Here is a 16,458-nt window from a genome sequence, read left to right as displayed (position 1 = left end):
ATCAGAGTATATTTAACCAGTTCAATGTCGATGGACCTTTCGATTATTTTCATTATCTTGTGCTTACAAATGATATAGCAATGAATAGTCTTGATCATATGTTATTTTAACTCTCAACAGGTTAGATTTGGGATACTTTTAGTGAAATTGTTAGGTGAAAAAATAAAAATATTTTAAGAAAATATTTCTAGAAAATCCCATAGTCCAATTCACAAGGACTTTGTTACTTTGTAATTTCACCAGCAATGTACAGAGGTGACTATTTCACTACCCTTACACCCATAGAATGTGTGTTTTTAACCTTTTGAATTTTTTTGACATTTGGATAGATGGGAAATAATATCACAATGTTTTAATTTGTCTTTGTCTTGATATCAATGAACAAGAAAAATATCATTAGTTATATGAACATATACTCTATGAAATATTTGTGTACTGTGCCATATTTTTAAAGAGTATGTGGTCTTTTAAAGTATTTTTTTAGATTATCTTTGTATAATAGGTATACTAGGCCTTTGTATAAGATAATTTGCAAATATTCCTCAGATGGTCATTTTTCTTTTCAATTTATGTATTGATGGTGTGGGTTGGTGTGTATTCATGTGTTTGCCATACATAAAGGTATTTTTTTCTTTGTCTTAACTTTATGTAATCAGATTGATTAGTCTTTTTTTTTATGCTAAGGCATGATTAAGAAACTTCTACCCATTCATAAGTTATTAAAGGAATCCAGGAATTTATTCATGCTTTATTTGTTCTAAGACCCTGAATGGTATCAGTATTTTTTAATTTAGAATTCTGATCCAACTGAAGTAATCTGGTAGTGTGGTGGTGGAGGAACACATATGTTTTAATTATTTATTATGTCTGCTTAGGTGCTACAAAGCTATTTAAAATAAATTTATGTTTTCTGAATTATCTTAAAACTTTGTTTAGATTACATACTAAATTTCATAAACGTCTGTAAATATCCTTTATTATCTACTTCTCTCCATTGATTGGTTTAATATTCCTGCAAAAATATATACTTTTAATTAGATAAATTTTACAGTTTGTTTTATGAGCTATTCCCCCACCACATACTCTTTCTTATATTAAGGATTTCCCTGGTTGTTCTTGATCATTTACACTTTCATATATACCTTGATGTCAAACTAATTTTACTCCAGGAAAAAGTTTATGTATTCTAAGCCACTGTTTACTTTCTTATTCCTTACCAAACACACTATAACCTCAAGCCTTTTGCACGTGCCATTCCTTGTTATGGAATATGTTACTCAGATTTTCTGCATTGCTTGTTTACTCACCTTCCTAATGTTCCCTGATCTAATATTATTCCTTTAAAGAGCCTTTCATTTAGCTTATGTTTTAAATAACCAATCTAAAATAACACCACCCTCCACACTATCTGTCCTTTGCACAAGTTTATTTTCAAAGGAATGTCATTTGTGATACCCCTAGAGATGCATTGTTCAGACCTCGCTTTAAGACGGAATTTTTATTTGGCTTCAAGGGGTGAAGTTAATGGACAACTGTACACTGTACCATCTTCAGTGTGAGTCTTGGCTTTTTAGCCACAGTTGAAACTCTTTCCATGCAGACCCCAGTCATCACGTGAGAATGCTGAGGACAATAGGACCAAGTCATTTTTGTTCATTTTATCCTCTAATGGACAATCTTTGCTTAGAAAACCCACATTCAGTTGGTAAAGTAATTATCAGATCTGCATCATGGCCTGAAATTCTCCCAGACCAATCTTGCTTTCTCCCTGTTTGCTTTCACAGCTGTCAGATTAGCATTGTGCTTGAAAGCTTCCCTGTCCAGTTATGTTCCTCCTCCCCTTTATTACCCACAGGCATTGTCCCGTAACCGGTTAATATCCTAATTTCATTCTAGTTTCTGCTCTTTTGGAGAACCCTAGTGACCTGGTAGTATTTGACATTTAATTTGGTCACTATCTGTTTCCTCTAGAATATAAACTCAATTAGAGCATTTAAAAATAAAATTTACTCTGGGCCTAGAATAGTATCTGACACATAGTAAACCTATAATAATAAAAGTGTAATATGCTAATTAGGCCAGACAGCCAAACGACCTTCCGGATGAAACCGTGGCTGTGAGGGCTGAGGCAAGCAGCCATGGCTGTGAGGGCCGAGCCCCTTGCACGAATTTTGTGCACTGGGTCTCTAATATTTAATATAATGCATTGTATGACAATTAGTATGTAGAGCACCAAGCCCACTTTTATATTTAGGAAACCTTGATTTCCTAGTTGACAAGTGGTGTCTTTTCTTCCCATTTCCTACTCCGCACACCAAATAATTGGAGGTTGCTTCTATTTGAGAATTCAAGAAATTCTAACTATCTGAATTGGCCTTGAAAAAAACAGAAAAGCATAATTTACTGTTGCCTTAAGATTTATTAGGCAACCATAAACTTAAATCCTTTGAGCAAGGTAAGCAAGAATTAAATGGCAATATAATAGCTCTCTTTTTCCATTATGGACAGACCTCTGACACCCTCCTTGGTTAGAACAAGATGAGAAAGCAAATCAAGATAATGAGATGTATTTCATCCTTCTATTGATTTACTAGTTCCAATGTCACACTAACTTACCCACTGAAAGCACATCTAAAATGGAAGGAGTCTGTGAAGGATTAGAAGTGAATCAAGGAGAAGAAAAATGAGAACATATTTGTTGTGATATGAAAATCAATTTTATAAATGTTAAACATAGATAAATTTTCTCAAGTATCCTCAATATATAGTGTCCCAGTGACACTAAATATACTTACCTGGATATTGTTTCTGTCAGGGTGATCATGCACTAGACAAAGTCTTTATTCTATATAAATACAGTCGTCCCCCTTCTCTGCAGTTTTTCTTTTTGCAGTTTCAGTTACCCAAGGTCAAACACAGTCCAAAAGTATTAAATGGAAAGTTCCAAAGATAAACAATTTATAAGTTTTAAATCGCATGCTGTTCTGAGTAGCATAATGAAATCCTGTGCTGACCTGCCCTCTGTACCTCCCAGAATGTGAATCACTTCTTTGTCCTGAGAATTCACACTGTATATGTTACCGACTGTTAGTCACTTAGTAACTATCTTAGTTATCAGGTCGACTGTCATTGTAGCTCAGTGCTCTTTGATCAAGTATTCCTTATTTTACTTATTAATAGCCCCAAAGACATTCACATAACTTTTATTACAATCTATAATTGGCCCTTGAACAATGTGGGGGTTATGGGCAGTCAAAAATTTGTGTACAATATTTGACTCCCCAAAACTTAACTGCTAATACCTTACTGTTGACCAGAAGACTTACTGATAATGTGCACAATTGATTAACATATTTCATATGTTATGTGTATTATATACTGTATTTTTACAATAAAGTAAGCTAGAGAATAGAAAATGTTATTAAGAAAATCATCCTATATAATAAAAGCCTAATATGATAAATGTCCGGTCGTCTAGTCATCTGTTCAACCAATCAAAGTGTAATATGCTAATGATATGCTACAGCCGCTCAACCACTTGCTATGATGGGCACTGACCACCAGGGGCAGATGCTCCAACCAGTAGGTTAGCTTGCTGCTGGGTTCTGGCCAATCAGGACTGAGCGACACATGCCCTAGAGCCCTCCCTATGGTCCCTCACAGCTGGCCAAACTTCCACGTCCCTCCTCAGCCACAATTATGCACCAGTGGGGTCCCTTGGCCTGGCCTGCACCCTCTCACAATCTAGAACCCCTTGGGGGATGTCAGAGAGCCGGTTTTGGCCCAATCCCGCAGGCCAGGCCAAGGGATCCCACTGGTGCACGAATTCATACACCAGGCCTCTAGTAAGGAAAATAAAATACATTTATAATACTGTTCTGTATTTATCAATACCATGAATTTATGTTGTCTATGAATTATGTTTGTCAGTACCTACATCAATATTGTCTTATATGATACAAAATACTGTAGATGTTTAACTATTGCTAACACAAGACATAAAAAATGAAAAGAAATTATGAAAAAGAAATTCCTATTTATTTACAGGTCTAACAATTCATGCACTGATAACAAAAAAGCAGTGAATTACATAATGGTAGCCTAGTGTAATCAATATGATTGCTACATGGTAACCTAGCCTATACTCTAATGAATAGATCATTATAAAATTTTTATAGCATACAGTATGGTATTCATATTCATGCTACAGTATTGGAAACATTGTTACATGTTTTTAAAAGCCACTTACCTGTGATGATAGGCTGATAGGCAGCTTCTCCAATTAAAGAGAGTAGCTTACTGTATGGTAATGTAATTCTTTGTATGCAAAGTTATAAAATAGTAAGAAAACTAACAAATTATTAATATTATATTAAATATCACACACCTTAATCTATGTAAGAATAGGTTATCCACTTCCATACAAGTCTTTCACATGATTTTCTACACAATGAATACTTAGGCATGACGATGATGATGCCAATGACACAAAAACATCCCATATAGCTCTTGCTGTACAGTTATTAGATTTTCAAATGAAAACCATCATAGATATAATCACAGATAAATTTGTTAACTATACATCATAATGATTACTTACTGTTCATTAAGTGGAAGTAGATCATCATAAAGGTCTTCATCTTTATTGTTTTTTTATTGAGCAGGCTGAGGATGAGAAGGAAGAGGACGGGTTAGTCTTGCTGTTTCAGGGGTGGCAGACAGAGAAGAGGTGGAAAGATAGGCACATTGGTGTAACTTCATAATCAGCTCAGAAAACACAAATGACTAGCCTCTAGCCAGGACCTCAAAACTGGGTCAATATAGCCTTTAAAAAATACTGTATTACAATTGTCGCCTAGATGTCTTTATATAAATTTTGAGTTTGACTGTTTTGGTATTTGAATGGCCTTAATCATAAAGGAGTCTTTTAGACAATAGGACATTGGTTGACTTAACAAAGATAGCATTTTATTATGAGAATAAAAAGGAAAAACGTAAGTAGAATTTAAAGGAGTCTTTATATACTGGCCCATATCTAAGTTTCTCATTTATGTAACATCAACCATGGAAACAAATCTGAAATTTCCAAGATCCCTAACACTAAATTGGTAGAATTATAAAGTGTGCTAAAAGTATGATATTTATATGTATATCTATCTAGTTGATAATATCTTGAATCAAGGTGCAGGTCTTTCAGTTACATTTTTGGAGGGCATAAGCTGATGATTTAGTAATGCAAAGTTCAGGGGTATTTGTGTGTAATCAAGGAGAGGGGATTGTTTTTATGTCCATGGTTGAGACACTGGGTTGTGAAAAGTAAGAGGAGGCTGAGTAAGAGACAGCACTAAGAATGGCCATCTCCCTAGTGGTTCAATAGGTGACTGTAAGAGACAAATGACTTTTAGAGGAAGCAATGGTCTTCATTAATTTTTAAAATGGCAGTTAGCAATAACCTCTACCAGAATTCCTACTAGACATGGTGGTAAAGAGGTGTACATTTTGGTGAGAGAAGGGGTATAACATGATAATGAGCTAAGTAGACAACAACCTCAAGAAAAATGATAAAATTCTTAACATCAAAGAAAGAATAGCAATAACCATCTTGTGTTTAATTTGTTGGCATCTTGGAAGTGGCAGGCTGTGGGTTTTACTGGGGTGAAGTTTTTAGTGCTCAGGGTGTGAAGTTATCTTCAGCACAGAGAGTAAAGTAATCTCCAGTGGGAGATCTCAAAGTTTTAGGCTAGAGCGGTGCCATCTGCTGTGATGTCATCTTCAGTAGTAAAGTCCTGAGTTGGGTGATGCCATCTGGAATATGGGACTGAGGTGTCCTTTCCAAGTGTGTGCCCACTCGAATTGATGTGGGTCTTGTTTCTTAGGAGACTGAGGTAAGATCTCCAGCATTCGCCTGTTGTTAGGCCACTAATTTGACCAAATAGTGTAAGCCCTTTGCCTCATTTGTTGACTTGGTTGATGATAGGCAAGGCTGACAGGGCTTGTATTAACTAAACTCGGTGGCATAAGGTTCTGAGCATTTTCCATGTTTGCTAGAAAGAACAACTTACTTGGAGTGTTTGGGCCTCTTGATTGCAAACCAACGAATGCAACCAGACCAGTAGTAATAAGAACAATGGACAGTAGAATGATGTGCATCTGTACTTGGCAGAATTTTTCAGTTTGATGTTGATTTTCCTCCAGCATGAATTATTTCCAAGTATGCATTATCTGATCTTGTCATTATGGAAATATAGTGCTGATATTATCTTTGAATATCATTTTTATTTACTAAGTAGAGTTTTCTATCTTCCTTTTGATAGACCATCCTGTCTGTGGGAATAGCCCTGTAGTAATAATTTTAATTTTCTGGAGGGGATTAGAGGGGTGTGTCTGGATTAATTATTCACCTCTTATAACCTGGATTTTCAGCAAGGTTTTTGGGGTGGTGAAAGTTTATGCTCTCTTATTAAATAGGCAGCTTCCTAGTGTATGGGAAATTGTTGTTAAGGGGTTGGAGGAGAGTTTGCACCTCAATCTGGCCTCCAGCCCTTAGGTTAGGGGCATGATAAGAAATTTATAAAAATTGGAGAGACATTATTGAAGGGCCTCCTATGTAACAAACCTTCACTTATATAGAGGAGAGACATATTTATTTTAAATATAGGTAAGAGAGGGCTTTGGGAAAAATTTCTTTTAAGTTGGAGTGAAGTATGAGTCCACCAAACGGCCTTAAATTAAGAGATTAAGGCTTTCGCATTTGACTACTACATTTTCTCCAAATAATAGATATTCATTGCTGTGCTTATGGGATGGATTAAAATTGCCATCATCTGAAGAGGGTCTATGATATACATAAACTGGATCTCCATATATCCATTCTCCAGATTCAACAATTATCAACATTCTGCAATTCTTACTTCATTTATCTTTATTTCTGTGTGTGTGTGTGTGTGTGTGTGTGTATGTCTTTGCCAACACAAGTCAAGTCTCCATTGATCACCATTTATCCACACTCACCTTCTTCTACCACCTGCATCCCCATTTCCCTCTGTTAATCACCATACTTCTATATGTGTCTATTATTATTTTTTGCTTAATCCCTTCTCCTTTTCACCCAGCCCTGCAACCCCCTTCCCCTCTGACAGCTGTCAGTCTGTTCTCTATCTATGTGTCTGTTTTTATTTTATTTGTCAGTATATTATGCTCATTAAATTCCACATATAAGTAAAATCATGTGGTATTTGTCTTTCTATGACTGTATCATTTTATATAGCATAATACTCTCCAGGTCCATCCATGCTGTTTCATAGGGTATGATTTCCTAATTTTTTATGGCTGAGCAGTAGTCCATTGTGTAAATTTACCACAGCCTTTTTTATCCATTCATCTGCTGATGGGCAGGCACTTGGGCTGCTTCCAAATCTTGGCTATTGTAAATAACACAGCAATAAGAATAGGGGTGCATATAGTCTTTCAAATTAATGTTTCAAGTTTCTTCATATATATTCCCAGAAGTGGAATAGCTGAGTCATAAGACAGTTCCATTTTTAATTTTTTGAGGTAACTCCATACTGCTTTTTACAGTGGGTACACCAGTCTGCATTCCCACCATCAGTGCATGAGAGTTCCCTTTTCTCCACATATTCACCAATACTTACTGCTTGTTGATTTAATTATGATAGCCTTTCTAGCAGATGATAATCTCATTGTAGTTTTAATTTTTATTTCTCTGATGATTAGTGATGTCCAGCATTTTTTCATATGTTTAATGGCATCCTCTTTGGAGAAGTATCTACTCAGGTCCTTTGACCATTTTTAAATTGGATTGTTTGGGTGTGTTGTGTGTGTGTTTTTTGGTGTTGAGTTGTATAAATAATTCATAAATTTTGGATATTAACTCACACCTTATCAGATGTATCATTGGTGAATATGGTATCCCATTCAGTAGGTTGTCTTTTCATTTTGTTGATGGCTTCCTTTCAATAGGCGCAGAAAAAGCATTTTATAAAATCCAGCACCCATTTATGATAAAAACTGTCATCAAAGTGGGAATAGAGGGAATATACCTCAACATAATAAAGTCCATGTATGACAAACCACAGCCAACATCATGCTCAATGGAGAAAAACTACCAGTGTTTCCCTTAAGATCAGGAACAAGACAGGAATGTCCACTTTCACCACTCTTATTCAACACAGTACTGGAAGTCCTAGCCACAGTGATCAGTCAAGAAGAAGAAATAAAAGGCATCCAAATTGGAAAGGAAGAAGTAAAATATACAGTATCATGTCATGATATTGTGTAGACAACACTAAATATTCCACCAAAACACTACTAGAACTGATAATAGAATTCAGAAAAGTAGCTGGATAAAAAATAAATATTCTGATTTGATTTTTCTTAAGGAATTATGTAATGCTTTTCATTGAAACTGAAAAACAAAAAAAAGGCTTTACTTTAGCCTCTGGGTATTTTTTTAATATAAAGAATGAAAAAAAGATATCCATGTACAGTTTTTATTTGTATGTTCTTATTTACACAAATTCACAATGTTATTTTTGCATTGTTGCAGATTTTATTGGGGTTATTAGCACAGGTTCTGAAACAAAACTCTTTCTGAATGAATAAATGAATGCATGAATAATTTAATAAATTTGGAAATACCTTATCAACTCTGAGAACCACACTCCATTACAGTTTCAAGACTCAATGTGATATTAAGTGACTTCAGTTTCTAACAATCAGTTTCCTTTGCTAAATGTTTGTGAGAGTACTTTTTTTATAGTTGTTTTGAAGATTGTTTTGGAAATTTTATATTAAAATTATTATCAAACTATGTGGCATACAGTAAATTTAGGTAACTATTAGCTCTTATTTATTATATTAAGATTATATTAAGAATATAATATCATTTCTCCCTGTTCACATTGGTTATTAACAATAATAGAAATAATTCATTCCTTCAATATAACTTAGAACATCAAATCAGTGGGTAACCTTGGATTCAAACCGTCTGTTTGACCCTAGAGCTAATAGTCTTTAACAACAATTTAACAAATTAACATATCAGAATACAATAAAAAGAATAAATCAGGCAAAGCAAATAGAAAAAGAGGAAGGCTTTGACAGAGGCAATTAGCTATTCAATGCTATTTTTCAAACCCATTATCCCATTCCTTACATGAACTACCAAAGTCAGCAATAACTGAATGTGGCCTGGAAGAGTGTGCTGATGTACTGATGTACTCTAGGTGACTTTAAAATAATCACCTAAAAATGCCAGATAATATAAGTAATTAGTATATGCAGGATAACAAACTGCCCACAAAGCAAACACTTCTCATAAACTATCCAAAGATCATACAATTCCAAATGATGATGCAAAGGAAAAACAAATAACTTTACCTTTATTACAAACTCTTATTGTAGTGAACTACGGTAAAGTTAACTGTACTGGGTGGACAATTTTGCCTAAGTTTATCAGGTTTAAATAGCTGCAGAGGAAGCAAGTTATTGCTAATAATCTGTATATTTCACTTGTTTTCTCTCCCCTACTGCAAAGACTTCTGTGATCTAAAAGTGTTACAATGTTAAAGAATAGAAACTGAAAATGTGGGTTTATCTTATGTAGAATTTCATCCAGTTTGACCTAGGATCCAACTCCTTTAGTGACTACATTGGCCTTAGGAATTGATTCAATTTTCTATTTCCACATTTTCTCTATTTAGCAATCAAAATTCTAATTAAAAGCTTTTTAATATATTAAAAAGCTTTAACACACACACACACACACACACACACACACACACACACACACACTGAAAGTGAGATAGCTATGCCAACCTATCTTTTTATGTGTGTTTCTCTGTGTGTTTGTGTATAAAACCATTAATTCATACTGATAGCTCTAATTTTAATACCACACCACAGGGTTCATTCTAGTTTTTTCCCTTTTTCTATGTGTAACTCCTTTTTGTGAGTGTGAGAACTCACATCTTAATATGCATATTATATTTACTTATGTGCTCAGTCCTACAGTATACATAAAATAATTTCAGAATTGCTTACCCATACCTTTGTGAAAATCAAATTTAATAACTAAAGTACAACATTAACTAAAGTAAATAGAGTAGTTTTTTTCTTTTATCATAAACAAAGATGGTCAAAACACTGTTTTCCAAGTTTAGTGATATTAGTTCTTTTCCACTCTATGCAGGGTTTATATGTTATCCTAATATATAAAAACCCTAGGTCCGTCATGACTGGAGGCTCGACCAACCAAAAGTCAGTCCTACAGTCAGCACCCTGAGGCAACCCAGCACTGACTGCTGCGGCTACAGGCGTGGTGACCCAGCACGGACTGATAAAGGAGCTGCGAATCAGGCCCAGAGAGAGGCCTGAAGAGAGAAGCAGGGTCTGATTCATAGCCTGGGTGGCAGCTGTTGACCAGCACTTGCCTCTCTCTTTCTCTCCTGGTGGGGCCAGCAGCCGTGTCTCCATTTCTCTCCAGGCCTCCACCAAGGCTGCTAATCATCCCCGCCTTTCTGATCAGGCCCAATTGATAGGCCCAGAGATGCTGACTGTCATAGAAACTGCCCAATCAGAATGAAATCTGGGTGAAGTGTGAGGATCCAATGGCTGCCTAGGAGGCAGAGCTTTTGACGCTGACTGGCATAGAAACCGACCAATCAGAACCAAATCTGGGTCAACTGTGAGGAGCCAATGGCTGCCTAGGAGGCAGAGCTTTTGATGCTGACTGGCATAGAAACTGACAAATCAGACCAAATTGCCAGCAGAGGAGAGCAGTTGGGGGCAAGATAAGGCCATCAGGGAAGGGCCACTGGGGGCAAGATCAGGCCAGCAGGGGAGGGCAGTTGGGGGCAACCAGGCTTGCATGGGATGGAAATTGGTGGTGAGATCAGACCAGCAGGGGAGGGCAGTTAGGAGAAATCAAGCAAGCAGGCAGGCAGAGGCAGTTAGGGGTGATCAGGCAGGCAGAGGGGTTAGGGGCAATTTGGCAGGCAGTCAGACATCCCCCAAGGGGTTCCCAATTAGAGAAGGTGCAAGTTGGGGCTGAGGGAACCCCCTCCCTCCGGGCATGAATTTTGTGCACCGGGCAACTAGTTTATAATATAATTATACTCATTATTTCTGTTTATATTATAACTAGAGGCTAGGTGCACAAAAATTTGTGCACTCTGGGGGGTCCCTCAGCCTGACCTGTGCCCTCTCGCAGTCTAGGACCCCTTGGGGTATGATCACCTGCTGGTTTAGGCCCACTTCCCAGGGGATTGGGCCTAAGCTGGCAGTCAGACATCCCTCTGGCAGCCTGGGAGCCCTCAGGGGATGTCCACTTGCCAGCAGGGAGCAAGCTTAAGCTGCAGTCTGACATCCTTAGCGCTGCTGAGGAGGCGGGAGAGGCTCCCACCACCACCACTGTGCTGGCAGCCCTCAGCCTGGCTTGTGGCTGAGCAGAGCTCCCCCTGTGGGAGCGCACTGACCAACAGGGGGACAGCTCCTGCATTGAGCGTCTGCCCCTGGTGGTCAGTGTGTGTCATAGTGACCAGTCATTCCCAGTCATTCTGCTGTTAGGTTCAGTTTGCATATTACCCTTTTATTATATAGGATAGAGGCCTGGTGCATGGGTGGGAGCCGGCTGGTTTGCCCTGAACAGTGTCCCGGATCAGGGAAGGGGTCCGGCTGGGGTACCTGGCCAGCCTGGGTGAGTGGCTGATGGCTCTTTGCAGGCTAGTCACACCCCCTTCAGGGTGGGGGTCCCCACTGGGGTGCCTGGCCAGCCTGGGTGAAGGGCTGATGGCTGTTTGCAGGCTGGTCACAGCCGCTTCAGGGTGGGGTGTCCCTGCTGGGGTGCCTGTACAGTCTGGGTGAGGGGCTGATGCCTGTTTTCAGGCTGGCCACAGCCCCTTCAGGGTGGAGGTGTCCCGCTGGGGTGCCTGGCCATCCTTGGTGAGGGACTAATGGCCATTTTCAGGCTGGCCAAGCCCCTCAGTGACCCAAGCTCCCAGCCTCTCCTTTTTTACTTTTTCTTTTTTTCTGAGATTTATATACATTCTATAATTGAAACTTTGTAGCCTTGAGCGGAGCCCAGGTCCAGGAAGCCTGGGTTGCCCCTGGAAACCCAGGTTACCAGCCCCTCCTTGAGCGGAGGCTACACCAGCTGGAAGCAGGTATCTAGGATTTATTTATCTTCTATAATTGAAACATTTTAGCCCTGAGCAGAGCTGAGAGCCTGCCAGGGCAGGCGGGAAGCTTGGCTTCCTCCATAGCCAGGCGCAACCCAAGCCTCCTGCTCGCTTCATCTCTGTGGCCGCCGCCATCTTAGTTGAGTTAATTTGCATACATGCTCCTGATTGGCAGGTGGGTGTGGCTTGTGGGCGTGGCTTGAGCATAGCCAAGGGATGGTTAATTTGCATGTTTCTCTTTTATTATATAGGACTAGAGGCCCGGTGCACAAAAATTTGTGTACTCGGCGGGGAGAGGGGTCCCTCAGCCCGGCCTGTGAACTCTCACAGTCTGGGACCACTCGGGAGATAACGACCTGCTGGCTTAGGCCTGCTCTCGGGTGGCAGAGGGCAGGCCCAATCCCTAGACGCAGCCCCAGGTCGGGCTCAGAGCAGGGCTGATTGGGGAATTGGGGCGCCGCCCCCTGTCATGCACAGAGCAGGGCAGATCTGGAGGTTGTGATACCACCCTCAGTCACGCTCAGGGTAGGGCCGATTGGGGGGTTGGGGCACTGCCCCCCATCACACTCAAGGCAGGGTCCATGGGGAGGTTGTGGCGCCACCCCCTGTCACACACAGAGCAGGGCCCATCAGGGGGATTGGGGCTCTGTACCCTGTCACGAACAGAGCAGGGCCTATCAGGGGGTTGAGGAGCTCCCCCTGTCACTCACAGAGTAGGGACGATAGGGGAGTTGGGGCACCGCCCCCTGTCACACAAAGAGCAGGGCGGATCAGGGCGTTGGGGCACCGCACCCTGTCACACTCAGGGCAGGGCCAATGGGGAGGTTATGGCTCTACCCCGTCACACACAGAGCAGGGCCCGTGGGGGGCGATTGGGGATCACCCTCTATCACCCACAGAGCAGGGCCGATAAGGGGGTTGGGGCGCCGCACCCTGTCACACACAGAGCCGCAGGCTGATCGGGTGGTTGGGGAGCTCCCCCCTGTCACGCACAGAGCAGGGCCTATCAGGGGGTTGAGGAGCTCCCCCCTGTCACTCACAGTGTAGGGATGATAGGGGAGTTGGGGCACCGCCCCCTGTCACACAAAGAGCAGGGTGGATCAGGGGGTTGTGGTGCCTTACCCTGTCACACTCAGGGCAGGGCCAAATGGGGAGGTTATGGCTCTACCCCGTCACACACAGAGCAGGGCCCGTCGGGGGCGGTTGGGGCATTGCCCACTATCACCCACAGAGCAGGGCCGATCAGGGGGTTGGGACGCCGCCACTGTCACACTCAGCACAGGGCCGATGGGGAGGTTATGGCTCTACCCTGTCACACACAGAGCAGGGCCCATCGGGGGGGGAGGGGGCTTGGGGCGCAGCACCCTGTCACACACAGAACAGGGCCGATCAGGGGGTTGGGGCACCGCATCCTGTCACACACAGAGCCGCAGGGTGATCAAGGGGTTGGGGAGCTCCCCCCTATCAGTCACAGAGCAGGGCTGATCAAGGGGTTGGGGCGCCTTCCCCTGTCACGAACAGAGCAGGGCAGATAGGAAGGTTGTGGCCCTGCCTCCTGTCAAACACAGAGCTGCAGGGCGATCAGGGGGTTTGGGCACTGCCCCCTGTCACGCTGATCCCGGTGCTGGGTGGCATATTACCCTTTTACTATATAGCTAGAGGCCTGGTGCATGGGTGGGGGCTGGCTGGTTTGCCCTGAAGGGTGTCCTGGATCAGAGTGGGGTCCCCACTGGGGTGCCTGGCCTGCCTGGATGAGGGGATGATGGCTGTTTGCAGCTGGTCACACCCCCTTCAGGGTGGGGGTCCCCACTGGGATGCCTGGCCAGCCTGGATGAGGAGATGATGGCTGTTTGCAGCTGGTCACACACCCTTCAGGGTGGGGGTCCCACTGGGGTGCCTGGCCAGTATGGATGAGGGGCTGAGGGCTTTTTTCAGGCTGGCGGGTGACTGAAGCTCCCAACTGCTCCTTTTTTTCTTTTTTCTTTTTTTTATTCTGGGCCAGCTTTAGCTCTGAGGCTTGGCTCCAGCTCTTACACCTCAGCTGCTGAAAGCAGGTATCTGGTTTGTTTGGGTTCTATTATCGAAACACTGTTTCAACTCCAGCTCTGAGATCCCGGCTGGCTGAAAGCAAGTTTCTGGGGTTTTGATTAGCTTCTATATTTGTAACAATGTTTCAAACTGCAAGCTCAGAGGCCGGCAAGGCAGGTGGGGAACGTTGGAGTCGTCCGTCACTGAAGCAAGCAAGCCTCATTTTCGCTTCAAGCTGCCTGGCTGCCAGCCGCCATCTTGGCTGGCAGTTAATTTGCATATCACCCTGATTAGCCAATGGGAAGAGTAGCGGAGGTATGGCTAATTACCATGTTTCTCTTTTTTTAGATAGGATTGTTATTTCCTCCACATCTGTGGAGGCCTAGAATTTTTCCTTATTCTTCCTTATATGGAAACACCCCTCCCCACTCAAGGCCATAGTATGAGTTGAGGGAGAGAATTTGGTGCAACAGTCATAGGTGATAATTAATCTAAGCATCTATTCTTGTAAACTCATTTGTGCTCTCTAAACCTGTTTGAGCTTTTCCTGAATGCACCATTTCAATCATTTGAGGAAGTGCCAATATGAATATTGGATCTTATAGCTTGAAAGATATGATAATAAACTGTGCTCTGGTAAGAAAGCCACTTGATATCTGATGAGACAGCATGTAATTTCTACTGGGCATAACAGCATACCAGGAGCTGCCTTTGAATAATTGTCTGTTATAGAGAGCGTTGACTTAATATAGAGCACTAGGAGTCCCTTACTGGGGCTTGTCTAGGACTTCAAAGAGTTACTCAACATACTGTCCTATATAACAAAAGCCTAATATGCAAATTGTCCTCTCCACCGGAGTTCCCCTGGGAGTTTGATCACTTGACCAGTTGCTATAAGGTACACTGACCACCAGGGGGCAGATGCTCCAACTGCTAGGTTAACTTGCTGCAGGCACTGGTGGGCTGGACTGGAAAGTGAGGTATGAGGTGAGAGCCATCAGGAAACTCACAGAGTTTGGCCTGAGCCCTGGGTGGAGGTGGGCAGGGTGGGAGCCAGGAGGGACCGGGTGTCGTGGGAGGCTGCTACATGTGATCCAAGAGCCTTGAACTGCGCAGCCCTCTGCAGCCTGTTGCATTCTCAATGCACAATTTATAATCTTCAGAGCTGCTTCTTTTTATTTGTTAAGTTTCACTAACTACTCCAGGAGAGTGGGTAGAGCCATTACAGGAGGACAGGCCAGGCACGCCTGCCTGAGGCCAAGGGGTGGCCTCGGGTTTCCAGGGATGCAGCACAGAGGGGGTTGGGGCTGAATTGGAGAAACCAAGTCCAAAACTTGAATGGAAACAGGAGCCAGTGAGGGGTGGGGAGTGACAGCTGCACAGGGGCCTAGAAACGCTACTGGGTGGGGGCAGCTGAGGAGCCCGGTGCCTCTCCCACAGGACAGGCTCCACGCCTATCCCTCCTCCTCCCCATGACTCCTCACCCCAGCTCTCCTCTAAGGTTCCGCCTGGGCTCACCCCACACAGACATGCCTGCACTGCCTAGCCTGCCCCACCCCACCCCACACAGCCCTGCCCCCCCCCCCCACACACACACATACAGCCCTGCCCCGCCCTGCACAGCCTTTGGGGAGCTCTGCCCCCAGAGGAGAAAGCGGGAGGCTGCATACAGGAGGTTGCAGGAGGAGGGGGAAGAGCAGGGCCCACCAAGTTAGATGGAGGGGAGAGAGGGAGAGACCCCACAGGACTGGGGACAGAGATGGGCAAGGAAGGAGGGCCATGCGGAAGTGTCACCCTTGGTTGAAGTAGAGATCCTGACCCCATTTTACAGACCCTAGCAGAGAGTGTCTGTGTGTGGGGGCGGGGGGAGCGAAGACAAATGAGGATGCGAGAGGCCTGGATGGATGGAGAGCAGCGACGTTTGATTCATGGCCTATTTATTTTTATTTTTGTTAATATATTTTTATTGATTTCAGAGAGGAAGGCAGAGGGAGAGAGATAGAAACATCAATGCTGAGAGAGAATTGATCTGTTGCCTCCCACATGCCCCCTACTGGGGATTGAGCCTGCATCCCAGGAATGTGCCCTTGACCAGAATTGAACCCAGGATCCTTCAGTCTGCAGACCAGGGCTCTATCCACTGAGCCAAACCATCTAGGGCAACCCATGGCCTATTTAAAACTTCTGCAGTAGGCTGAGCAGGGGTCTTACCACGATGGTGTTACCTGATAAT

At 42.6% G+C, this 16,458-nt stretch overlaps 1 pseudogene; it reads left to right on the top strand.

Annotated features, from left to right (window-relative positions):
* The first annotated feature begins 6,743 nt into the window (after window positions 1-6,743).
* Window positions 6,744-6,869, top strand: LOC118662005 (annotated as a pseudogene).
* Window positions 6,870-16,458: the final 9,589 nt, after the last annotated feature.

The sequence above is a fragment of the Myotis myotis genome, unplaced genomic scaffold (assembly GCF_014108235.1).
Source record: "Myotis myotis isolate mMyoMyo1 unplaced genomic scaffold, mMyoMyo1.p scaffold_m19_p_1, whole genome shotgun sequence".
NCBI lineage: Eukaryota > Metazoa > Chordata > Mammalia > Chiroptera > Vespertilionidae > Myotis > Myotis myotis.
Note: the sequence above shows the minus strand (reverse complement) of the source record. Positions and strands in the feature narration are given on the sequence as shown.